General features: G+C 38.4%; 1 pseudogene; it reads left to right on the forward strand.

The window, feature by feature from the left end:
- Positions 1–8,892: 8,892 nt before the first annotated feature.
- LOC145495021 (uncharacterized) lies at positions 8,893–11,101 on the forward strand (annotated as a pseudogene).
- The last annotated feature ends 1,715 nt before the right edge of the window (positions 11,102–12,816 follow it).

The raw sequence follows: 12,816 nt of genomic DNA on the forward strand, positions 1-12,816 counted from the left end.
AATTCTGGCCAGTCTGATACGAATTTTTTTAACCTGAGTTCTCTTTTGTCGTTTGATTTCTTGGAACTTGAGGTCTTAAACGTTTTCTCATAGAATTTTCACCTTTTCTGAGTTAACCAGCTCAATGTTGACCAAAGCTATTGAAATATCCCAGACTGTAAAAAACGGTGTAAATAAAGTACTTATTTTGTAGGAGAATGTTGACCTAAAGCCCCCCTCATCTCGGTCATCATTTTGCCGAAGATTTAGATGGATGCCTTTGTATAAAATTGAACGCCTACACGGTGCCATGTTGAGAAACCGCTTTTGAGCTGACGGGCCAACCTTGGCAACCTTGCATACAGCCGATGCGCCTGAAATTTGAATTGGCCAATCAGGATTCAGCAGGAGGGAAAACTGTACTGTCCTGAAATGAAATGCTTGTTAACAGGATAGGCAGTGAAGTCGAGCAACGTTTCTCACTACTGGAGAAGACAGTAAATATTCACGAAAATTGAGTTACAATTCAAAGATCGGAACATGAAATATAAAACACTTTGTGAATTCAAGCTTTTAATTTTGGACTGAAAATAGGTCGCTCGCGTCTGACAAATTACTCTTCGATGGCTGTCACCAAGTACGATAATAGTTGTGTCATATCGAACAAAATATTCTGTGCGTCATCATATTAAGCCCAAAATTCTCGAGTTAAGTATCAGAAGAGGCCCAAGCAACTCCAGTATTGTCTTTATTTTTGTTAGTTGGGAACAAAAATACTATTCGCATTATGAACACTTACCTAAAGGCTGATTTTTATTCAGAGAGAAAAAGTGAATCTAGTGATATTCAATGGTGTCAATTCGAAAGCTTAAAAAAAAAAATAGTATATATCAACCAGAGTTTTTAACGTTTATTTACATCGGTTTTTTTTTTTTTAATTTTTATTTTTATTTTAAGTTACTGATTCAAAAAAATAGGGATTACCGTATTCGTTTAGGGAAAAATTAAGATGTATGTCATTGTCCAGCTTGGCTTGAATAAAATCTATTATTGTTGTGTTTGCCAAAGCTAATTTCTTGAGCTGTCCATCTTAATTTAGACCGTTCAGAGTACCACCTTTTGGTTTGCCTCCAAATAATAAATGCTAGAGAATGTCCAAAGAGATTTTTTCTGTGTGCGCACAGACTAAACTAGATGTGCGATTGACTTCCAAACAAAAATACGCCAGTATGGTGTACATGAATGACAAGCCTTTAGAGAAAATAGTGATGATCTCTGAGCGGTATAAAATGTCATCCTGGAATCATGTAATCACTCTCAAGTCGGTGAAATGCCTACTTCCTCGTTTGGGGACTTGTTTTCATGAAATCTCCGTAAAGCTCTCGAGCTTTCCGATTAAAACTCGTAAACTCCTAAAGGCATTCCATGAGCACTCCGGAAGCCTTCGGGGTTATTTCCGCTGGAGCTTCCGACACTGTATTAGCGGACGGAAGGCGAAAACGGGAATGACGCCATGTGAAATCAATTTATTAATTAACCCAAAAAGAAGCGAGGGCATGATTGATCACCGCAGTTATGCACACAACTCAAGTAGTTGTGAAATTAAAGCCTAAAAAAATCTCCGCAGCTCAAATATATGATCATTCATAATATAAATTCGCACCTCGCCCCCAGGATTTCACGCGGCAATATCTCCTCGCGGTTTATTTACGGTCTCGCTCGACGGACTAAGCGAAAGAAGTACTACTCGTAGTCCAATTTAGCCAAGCCTAAAAGCGGAACTTTCGGGCCAAGTTGCTCAAAGCCCGATTATGTTAACCCAGGATAAGCGAGAATTTTGATTTCAGTTTGTAACGTTGCGGTGAGGTTTTCTGTATGTTGTTTGGCCTTTTGTTTTGAGTTGAATAATCTTATAATACACAAAACAAAAGTAGTGAAAAGCATTTGTATTGAAGAAAAAGCTATACTTCGGTTAACTTTTAATCCTAGGTTAGCGTTAACCCGCTTCCGAACAACCCGGCCCTGTTTACAACCAGCTAACCTGACATGAGCTCGCCATCCAGTCGAAAACCAGCACTCGGTCATAGGTCAACTAAAAAAAAAAACATGTGACCTTGATAAGCTTAAAGCTTGAGCCCATGATATGATCAGGTAATACTGGTCAGGGAATACCTTGTTTTTACAGTTGTCAATCGTCCTATTTTTTACCATAAAACCCGAGCCAAACGGACTCGCAAGCGGTCGCAAGTAGCTGCAAGTCGAACTTAGGAGGTAGATAATTGCGTTGGGTGGCCAAACGGACACGCAAGTTTCCTCGCAAGTACACAAAAGTCGCAAAAAAAAATCCATTTCAAGGCAGACATATCCTGTATTTCATCGGCTGATAATAGATTAATGGACGCCACTCCGTCATGCGCTGTGTAGCAGGAGCCGTAGCGTTCATCCAGCTTGAGAGTGAAGACAAACTGACCGGGGTATAAAGAGTCGCTGGGTTTAGGTTTATTCGGTTCGTATCTTGTTGGGGTCAAAGTAGAGCCAGACACACGTTCCATTCCATAACATGGAGAATGATCACCGTAATTCCCCTTGTCAGTCGTGTGAAACCCGAAAAATCTGGTACCGTCTGACACACCATATCTGATATCACTGTCAGGCCCTTGTTCAATACTGACGTCATTTGCAACAGTGATTTCTACTGTCATCCTTACAGGCGCCGGCGGGAATCATGGAAACTTTGAGAAGAGCGGCGTTTCTTATTGAGCCTGCGTTGAATGTAAGTTGGTCAGCGGTAACTGTACGAGAACTGTCAATGTAGGACGCATGCGTCTCCAACCAAGAAGGAGTCATGGTTTGATGGTAAATCAAGTTTTCCTGAAAACGTCATTAAAAAAGTAATCAAGATCGACTCTTAGAGTTAAGCTATAGCGGAGCTTCAGCTCGCTTAGCGGAGTATCATGGGTAAAAATTAATAGCGAAAACTTGCAGGTAGTTTTCCATCAGACATAACTAGAATAGGTAATTGAAATCACGAGTGTCCGAGCACTTGACTCACCTTTACATTACAGAAATCCGCTGAACGTACCGACTGCTCACAACAGGAAAGAGCGACCTAAATAAAAAGAAAGTAAACAATTAGTCGTTGAATAATGACAGGGGATACTCCACAAACATTTACTTAGGGGAGTGTGAGCCGCTTCTTGAAACATTTGCCTTCAGTTTCAGACTAAAAGATGCTATTTTAATTACCCTATCTCTGGCTTAACCTAGTAATTGATACCTATTTCAGACCAAATTCTACTCAGGAACCTTTTGCGTAATTATTTTAGAAGGCCCTCAAATAAGATTGATAAAAACGCATCTTTCATAAGACGAATATCAACAAGGATACAAATATCTTCTTCCGAGACTTACACATAAAGCTGACTAAGGCGTACAAACCATACTCTATTTCAAAATGTTAAAAATCGATACCCTATTTCAGACCAAAACGGCTAAAAAGCCAGGCGCTTTGGCGCCGCACATAACTGTTTAGGGGGGAAGGGTAGATGCCACCCCCCATAAGTTAATTTCAGAGTTTTGAAAAGACTATTTACTCTAAGGGGTTGAAACTTTCAGTAGCTGTTCATTAATCCTTCTGTATTTTTTCCTCCAGCTTTCTTCATCAAATTGCAAATATTTAAGAATTTGTACATTTCATAACTATTCTGGCTTGATTTTGTATTAAGTTCCGTTATTTCTTGAATTTTTAAGGAAAATAGTGGCTAATAGTGAAATCCAAGATAGCGGATCTAAGATGGCTAGTCAAATGACGTCATAATCAACAAAGCTGGTATCATCTTGTAGAGCAATCTCAGGGCTATCCGGAATCAATGTAATTACCTTATCTCGCTGAACGAAAACCCAGGGGAGGGGTTCCATCCACCCATCCCCCTTGGTACCATGTTGGGGGTATGAATTGGCTTGTACGTCCGAGGGTTCAAATACAAGGCAAGACCCCCGGACATTCATCACGATCGTCCCTAGTATAGCGTAGTTTTCTTTCAATGAATGACCAAAGGTTGATTCCATCACTGTACCAGATCATCCAAAATTCCTGCCTAGACTAAGTTCTAAGCTAGTTTTTGGAATCTTGTTCTTTCTTAGTTCCAGTGTTCTAATACCAACTCATCAGAGGTACCCAGCGGATCGATCGTTTCGGTAAAATATCTGTTCGGTAGGTCTTTTGATTTAGTTAATAACCTCTCGGATTTTCTCTGGGGAGCTCTTACCTCGTACTTTCGTGATATGAGACAATTGATGCATTTTGTTTTGGGATTGGTAAGAAAAGAGACGGTTCGGGTACCGCTCATGTGTTGTTTCCTGCAAGCAAGAAGTGAAGCGCACTGCTCAAAATAGGGTCAGGTGGCGGGCACTAGTTGACGACCTATTTTCCATCAGGAACAAGGAGGATTGAGTTAGTGAGTGAGTGATGTTTTCGGCAAGGCAATACGACCTAAGGCTTTCGGGAAATTGACTTAAAAGTCCTAATAAATTCGACAGGACAAGCTCTAATATGACTAAATAAATAAAAACTAATGTATCTCGGCTTTAAATTAACCCACAGAGCTTTAAAAGTACTAAAACAGCGTTTTAGTATGAACAATTTGAGACAAACCGACGTTGGGTGCTCCTGCAGCTGACACATAACAAACGTTTTTAAAAATTTTTAAGACGCGGCTGCTAATCCGCAGGCATTGAAACAGCAGCAGTAAAATCTGCATATTCACACGATATTGAGCAATCTGTCGATATAGTCCGAACTGCGAGGGACAAACAGAAAGTATAATTGCTACATGAATATATCATAGACGCTGCCAGTTAACAAGAACACTTTTGCGTGTTATTGTCCCGAGTTCTCTTACGCCAGTGTTCTCAGCAGGTCTTAATGGCAAGTGTGGTAAAACAAACAAACAAACAAACAAACTCGGAGGCAAGTAATTCCTGATGCTAAAGGTCCCATGGAACAGTACCCTTTACCTACGCATTCGCCGGAATTTTTTACTGGAAAAAACTTGAGGCTGCTGTTTAGATGTCTAAATCACTTATCTTTCAGTGTCTTCAATACGTCAACGGCTTATTCGAAAGAGCAAGAAGACAACAGCTAAATGGGTCGTTAAAAGGGTAAAAACAGAAACTTTCGATTCGCAAAACCTACTTGTGTCTGTAAGAAAAGAAGTGAATTTATCGTCGAGCGCCAGTTAATCTGTGTTACGCGGATTTTTGCAAGGAAATGATTCACAATAGCCGGACTAACACTCGTTTTTTAATTTGTCTATCACCGCTCAGTTGTGTTTGCTCAGTCTAGTTTACTGTAGTATAACTGCAACTGAGTGTGATTCTCGCTCAATAAATTAACAAACGAGACTGCTATCTCTTCGAAATCAATGGGTAACAGGGAACAATTTGGTTATTTAATATTAAGTTCAGTTAAATGATTCCTTTATTTGTTCATTGAAAACTATACGTGGTAGGTCGAACTGAAGAAAAATAATCAAAACTAAAACGTTTCCAAACTTTGTTGTATATACGGAAAATTAACTGTTATTGTCATAAGTTAAGCAGCAAATTAAACTGCCAGAACTTTTTCTGACATCTTTGAGAACTTTGCGCCTGTATTTAAACATTCATAATTGCTTTTAGGGATGGATTTGAAACTTACAAAGTGTGTTTATAAACCTGAATCTACACTGAACAAATTTTTCAAAGCCTGGTAGCATTAGTTCCTTTTGTCTTGTGGTGTATTTGATCAATTTTGGATGTACTTTTTGGATATATAGATTCTTTTTCAGGAAGACGGTTTTGCAAATCTGGAAAGTATGTTTAGACCAATAGGAAAGCTTTTAAAATGAGTTAAGACAAACTTTTTTCAATTATTAGGGACATTGAATTGCTGGAATGGTTTGTTTTGTTGCTCATGGTGTATGAATTCAGCTACACTTCTTCTCGACGTATCCCTTCTCCTATAAACATTATACTAAGCACGTCCGCACCAGCTGAGCTTCAGGGAGAATATGAATAATATGTCATACCTAAAAAATGTTAAAAAATAGCAGAGGTTATACTTGTGATTTCTTTCCCTACCCTATAATCCTCGCACGTACAAGCTGTCGTGAAGACGTCATTTGATCCGCAGTCTTGGATCCGCCATCTTAGATCAGCCATCTTGATATTTCACTATTTTCTTAAAATGTCAAGAGATACGGGAAATCAGTACTTAAGAATCAAGCCAAAATGCTTTTTGAATGTAGAAATTTAAGAATTTCTGCATTTAATGAAGAGAACTTATTTTTGCCGGGCCCCACTGAAAACCACATGTATGTGAAGTGGGCTCCCTGTTGAAAGATCTTTATTATTATTATGATTGTTATAATTGAAAAAGAAAGAGAATCATGTGAAGAAAGTTGATGTTTGACCAGACCTACATGAAGTATGCAGTTACCATGGAAACGTCAAAAATCGTAGACACACTAATGACATATCAAAATGTCCTTCAAGAATGAATGAACATCTACGGAAAGTTTCATCATCTTAGAGTAAGTCGCCTTTTCACAACTTCAATAAAAACCTTATGGGGGTGAGGGGGGAGGGGGGGGGGCGGGCATCCACCCCTGCTTCCCATGTAGTGCAAGGGCTAAAAAGACCAAAATGACGAGATTTCCTCTTTTCTTTTGTCTATTCTCAACTTTTATATTAACGAATATTTGTGTTTTCTCAACGGCCTTTCAAAAATAAGATGAGGCTTTAACTCTTCAGGGGAAAAAAGGGCTCTATGTCCAAAGTATTGCATTGATTGTTCAGCAAGTTGCAATTAAATTTATCTCTTTATAACTTTCCCGTCTGACTGCTCTACATTGATGACAGTTTCCGAGTTCGAGGTACACTCGTGCAGTACTTTAGACATATATCCCTTGTTTTACTCTGTCCAGTTGAAGCTTCATCTTATAATTGGAAGAACGCTGAGAAAGCACACATATTCAATTAAGGTTAATAACGGAAAGAAAGAAAATCTCGTCATTTTGTTCTTTTAGCCCTTGGACGTACAAGGGGAGAAAAGTTCTGGATACCAACCCTCCACCCCAATAAGGTTTGTTCCGAGTTGTGAAAAGTCGATTCACTCTAAGACGCTGAAATTTTCAGTAGCTGTTTATTCATCCTTCGCAGACATTATGATCTGTCATTTTTTGTGTCTACTATTTATGACATTGCCATGGTAATCTCAAACATGATGTAGGTCTGCCCAAAAATCAACTTTTTTTGACATAATTCTCTATTTTTTTCCAGTTCTCTTCATTAAATTGCAGAAATTCTTAAATGTCTAAATTTTATAAGCATTTTGGCTAAATTTTTGATTGCTGATTTCCGTTATTTCTGGACTTTTTAAGAAATTAGTGAAATTTAAGATGGCGGACCCAATTAAGATGGCGGATCCAAGACTGCTGATCAGATGTCGTCTTCACGACAGCTTGTACGTCCGAGGGCTAGAGGATCAGGGAAAGAAATCACAATTATAACTCCTCCTATTATCCAAAATTTACAGGGATACTACAATATTCATATTCTCCCTGAAGCTCGGCTGGGGCGGACGTGCTTAGAATAGTGTTTACTTTGAGAGGAAGGTCAGCTGAATTCATACGCCATTAGTAACGAAACAAACCATTCCAAAAAATCAATATCCCTAATAATTAGACCATTTTCTGTTAACTCATTATAAAAGCTTTTACATTGGTCTAAGGATACTTTCTGCATTTGCAAAAACGTTTTCGTGAATAAAATATATATATATCCAATTAGAACATCCAAAAGGAATTGATCAAATACCTACCCCACGACACAAAAGGAATGAACTAGCGGCCAGTTCGGACTTTTAAAAGCCCTTTGTCTTTGATTTCTATTTGTTTCTTCATGAATTGAAAATTGTCTAACGGAATGAAGAACACAATCTTTATCTCTCGTCTGGGTATCTATAGATAAAAATTAAAATAAAACGGGGGAAAAATTTACCAGAACTTCGGGTCGTATAAGTTAGAAGAAAAGCCCAACCGGAATAAGGTTAAGCAAGCGATCTTCCATGGCTTTGAACAATTTGGTCAGTGTAGATTCAGGTTTATAAACACACTTTGTCAGTTTTAAACTCATCCTTAAAAGCAATTATGAAGGTTTAAATACAGGAGCAAAGTTTCCAGAGATGTCAAAAATGTTCTGCAGTTCAATTTGTTGCTTAACTTATGACAACAACATTTAATCTTCCGTGTAAACAACAAAGTTTGGAAACGTTTTAATTTTGATTATTTTTCTCCAGTTCGACCTACTTCATATATTTTTGAATATGCAAAAAGGAATTATTTGACTGAACTTAGTCTTAAATAAACAAATCGTACCTTGTTACCCATTAGTTTTGATGTGATAGCAGTCGCGTTTGTTTAGTCAGGGAGAATCACACTCAATTGCAGTTATGCCTCAGTAAACTAGACTGAGTAAACACGACTGTGAGTTCACAGACAAAATAAAATAGGAATGTTAGTCTATTATTAATCATTTCCTTGCAAAAATCCTCGTAACACAGATCAACTGGCGCTAACAGACACAAGTAGGCTTTGCAGAAGTCTCTGTTGTAAGCTTGCAGTGCCCTATATGTTTCTAATAACGCTTATTATTGTTTTTGATTATCATCTTCTTTTTTAACATTTAGCTGTTGATTTCCTGCTCTTTCGAACAAGGCACAGGCGTATTGAAGACACTGAACGGTAAGTGATTTAGACATCTAACAGAAATCTCAGTTTTATTCTATAAAAATTCCTGCGAATGCGTAGGTGAAGATTACTGTTTTGTGGGACCTTTTTCATCAGAAATATTTGCCTCGCAGTTTTTTGAACACTTCCCGTTAGGACATGCCGCGAAAACATGCATACGAGAAATTTGGGATAATAACCAGTCATGCCAAAGCATTCATGTTTACTGCAAGCGTCTGTGATACATCCATGCCGCATTTTCGATGTTCATCCCTCACAGGTCAGAGAATATCGATCTTGAAAGATGGCTCAATATCGTGTGAATATGCTGTCCCTTTGCCTGGTGATGTGCAATGTGAGTTAATGTCAATACCAGCTTCCTCTTTCATTTAAGAACCTTTGCTATGAGTTGTCAGGAGAACACTGAAACTAAGAATGAGATTTTAGCAGCAAGCTGAGCACTTAGCCTAGCAGACATTTTGGTACGAACTAGTACAGTCATTGAATCAACATTTGGACTTTTATAGGTTTGTCTCAGAAGAAGATATTTTTATCCTTGTTACTATTCGTCTCTTGAAAAGTTTGGTTTCATTAATCTCATTAAAGGCCCTGCTTAAATAATTGCGCAAAAGGACATACATTTAAGCCTCTGTTTTAAAGCGGCCACTCTCGGGGATGAGACAACTGGCTGCTTAATAGGGGTGGCCGTTTAATAGAGGTTCACCCGAAAACAACGTTGGGCGTGGTCCAGTTTTCAGTTTATCAAATATACGTGCAAACAAATGCAAGAGGAGAAAAAGTAGAACAGTGATGGTTTTTTGTCCATAACGTTAGCAAAAGCCAAAGAAACAATTACGTGTACAGACTCGACGAGTCTGTCAACCCAACACTGGCTTGTGTGCTGCACAAACAAACTAAAACGCTTCAAGACTTTGTTTTGTGATTGCTTCAATTAAATACTGCTGAAAATGTGTTTTTAAAGTATTTCACATTGCCATTCTTTTACCTTCATCTGGCCAAAAACGTTCAACTTCAAATCTTCGTGGCCTTTTAATAGAGGAATAAAACAAAACAGAATCAATCAATAGAGGTTCGACCGTAATTCCTGGGTAGAATTTGGTCAATAATAGGTAACAATTACTAGGCTTAGCGTCAAACAGGGAAAGAAAATGACATCTTTTAGTGTGAAACCAAAGGCGAAGGTTTCAAGAAGTGGGTCGCACACCGTCACCCAAACTTTCGTTTACTATCCAGCTCTCAATATTAAATGACTAATTGTTTACTTTCTTGTCGCTTAGGTCGCTCTTTCATGTTGTGTTCAATCAGTATGTTCAGCGGATTCCTGTAATGTACAGGTGAGTCACGTGATTTCCTCGGAGGCTAGTGATTTCAATATTACCTATTTTAGTTATGTCTGATGGAAAACTACTTGCACGTCATACGCCATTTAAAATACTTATCTACAGAAAAAAAAAAGAACTCTCACCCATGGTGCTTCGTTGGGCGCACTGGAGCTAGGCTATAACTAGTTTTAAGAGTCTTGATTACTTTTTTAATGACGTATTTTTGGAAAAACTGATTTACCGTCAAACCATGACTCCTTCTTGGTTGGAAGCGCATGCATCCTACATTGACAGTTCTCGTACAATTGCCGCTCACCAACTTACATTGAACGCAAGCTCAATAGTAAACGCCGCTCTTCTCAAGGTTCCCATGATTCCCGCCGGTGTCTGTAAGGATTCAACTCCGCTGACCGTAGAAATCACAGTTGCACATGACGTCAGCATTGGACAAGGGCATGACAGCGATATCAGATATGGCGTGTCAGACGGTACCAGATTTATTGGGTTTAAAACAACTGACAAGGGGAATTACATCATCAATCATGCTACGGATTGGAAGGGTTTTCTGGCCCTACTTTGACGTCTGCTCGACGTGAACCGGTTTTCCCTAAACCCAGCGACTCTTTCTACCCCGGTCAGTTTGTCTTCACTCTCAAGCTGGATGAACGCTGGGGCTCGTGCTACCTTGCGCATGACGGACGCTTTGTGAGGACCGCTGGCTACAACAACCGGCTAATGTTTAGTAAGGGACTCTCCCTTGAAGTCTATAAAAGTGGTAAAGGAGAGAAAGTTGGAATCAAGTACGTCAAGGTCGCCATCAAGCGAGATGCTTAGAGGGAGAAGTCTTGAAACGCAGCACAATTAATGTAATCGGCATCACTAGAATTGTCACGAATTGACCTTAGGGGAACTTTAGCAGTAGAAAATCAGAATAAAAGTAATATTGGGAGTTGATTATTTGTGAAATTATAAATTGATAGAAACTTCAGTGAAAAAAATGAAAATTTTGCCGCGGGTTGATTAATAAATAATAAACAAGGGATTTACTTGGAAAAATATGTTTCATCCTAAGCCGTCCTAACTCTTGCTTCTCGCTGTAAATAATAACAATTCTCTCTCTCACAAATTTTGTGTCCACAAACAGAAAATCGCTGATAAAGTTATCAATTAAAGCAGTTGATATGTTGCAGTTGATATGTTGCAGTTGATATATGCATCAAAAGCGCTATTAATTTTCTTACTTAAACTACGCTAACACCTACATAGATGTTCTGTTGTCAAGTGAAACGGCTAGCCTCTTAGCCTCCTTGAGGTCATTATGAAACTCCCGCGCGCTTAGGATAGCGTCAGTAAACTTAAGTTAGTTCACCGTCAACTATGACACAAGGAAGACTCGATCGACTTACAGGTTGCTCGTTGTCTGGTCACTTGAGTCGGCTGAGCGGTCTGAGTTTGAGTCGTTGAGGGTACTGTGTTTTATCTTGAGCAAAACAGTAATAGAGTGTTCCGTGGTGATAACTGTCCGACAGTACCAATTTAATGTAGACACAATGAAAGATGCGAATGCAGCCATAAGACTACTGGAAAAAAGACTTGTAAAAATGGTAGTAATAGAGTGTGTCATCAAATTCTCAAATCCAAAACTAAAGAGCCACTAAAGGTTTTATCCTTACATCTGTTTATAACTTTCCAGCTCAATAGCGTCCTTCGTTTGGAAACCAGCGCATTTTGAATTTGGGAGTTATGGCGGTGCGTGACATGAAGCTAAGATCGCGTTTGTCGAAAAATATACACTTATCCCGTGGTTTTTAGCCATTTTAGGAGTTAAAGTACATTAAAAACCCGCGTGTAAGAACCTACTTTTTTCAGAGTTTGGCAAAACAGGTTCTTGTATTATGGGGTACTTATTGAAAAGTTTAGGCTAAGTAGGTTCTTAATTAGCTTCTTAATTTCTACAGAGTTGACATTGTTGTTGATTATCAGAAAATAGTATAAAATCTGGTCTGTTCTTCATTATAAATATTCATTAATATACCCATGTTGCCAAAAGTCCAACAACATTAATTGATATTATATTGTTATATTAAAACAATGATCAAACTGTAAGAGGATACATGCATGGAGCATTTGAACCAAGACCAAGATTACATAGAAATGATACATTCTGTAAATTGTAGCAATAATTGTTTCATAACAACAGTTCAAATTTAACATACATTGTGCATTTTGAGTTTCATTTAACAATTCAATTTTCTAAACTCTCGATCACCTTTTTGTTTTTGGTAAAAAAAATATATAAATTAAATAGTTAAACCCCACATATAAGAACCTGTTGGAATTTGTTTGGCTAAACAGGTTCTTATATTTTGGGGTATTAAAAAAGCAAATTTCTGCCTGAAGGTTCTTAAATCCCTAGGTTCTTACACGCGAGTTTTTAATGTATTAGGAAAAGTGCTCGTGTAAATGTTTTCTGGTTCGGTTCAGATAATCAGTCGACTAGGTAGCCAAAGTAAGTTCCAGATGTTTACACTATTTTCCGGCCGCCATATTGGAGGACTAAGGAGGTCCACCAACATGGCGGCTCCATTTTGCGCGGAACATTTCGACGAATATCTCAACTTTGGAACAACGCACACACCTTAAACTTGGAGACCTGTCTTGTTTATTTATCGTCTATAATATCTCAATTTCTTGACTTTATCCATTGAATGGTTTTTGATTTTACC

The sequence above is a fragment of the Orbicella franksi genome, chromosome 8 (genome assembly GCF_964199315.1).
Source record: "Orbicella franksi chromosome 8, jaOrbFran1.1, whole genome shotgun sequence".
NCBI lineage: Eukaryota > Metazoa > Cnidaria > Anthozoa > Scleractinia > Merulinidae > Orbicella > Orbicella franksi.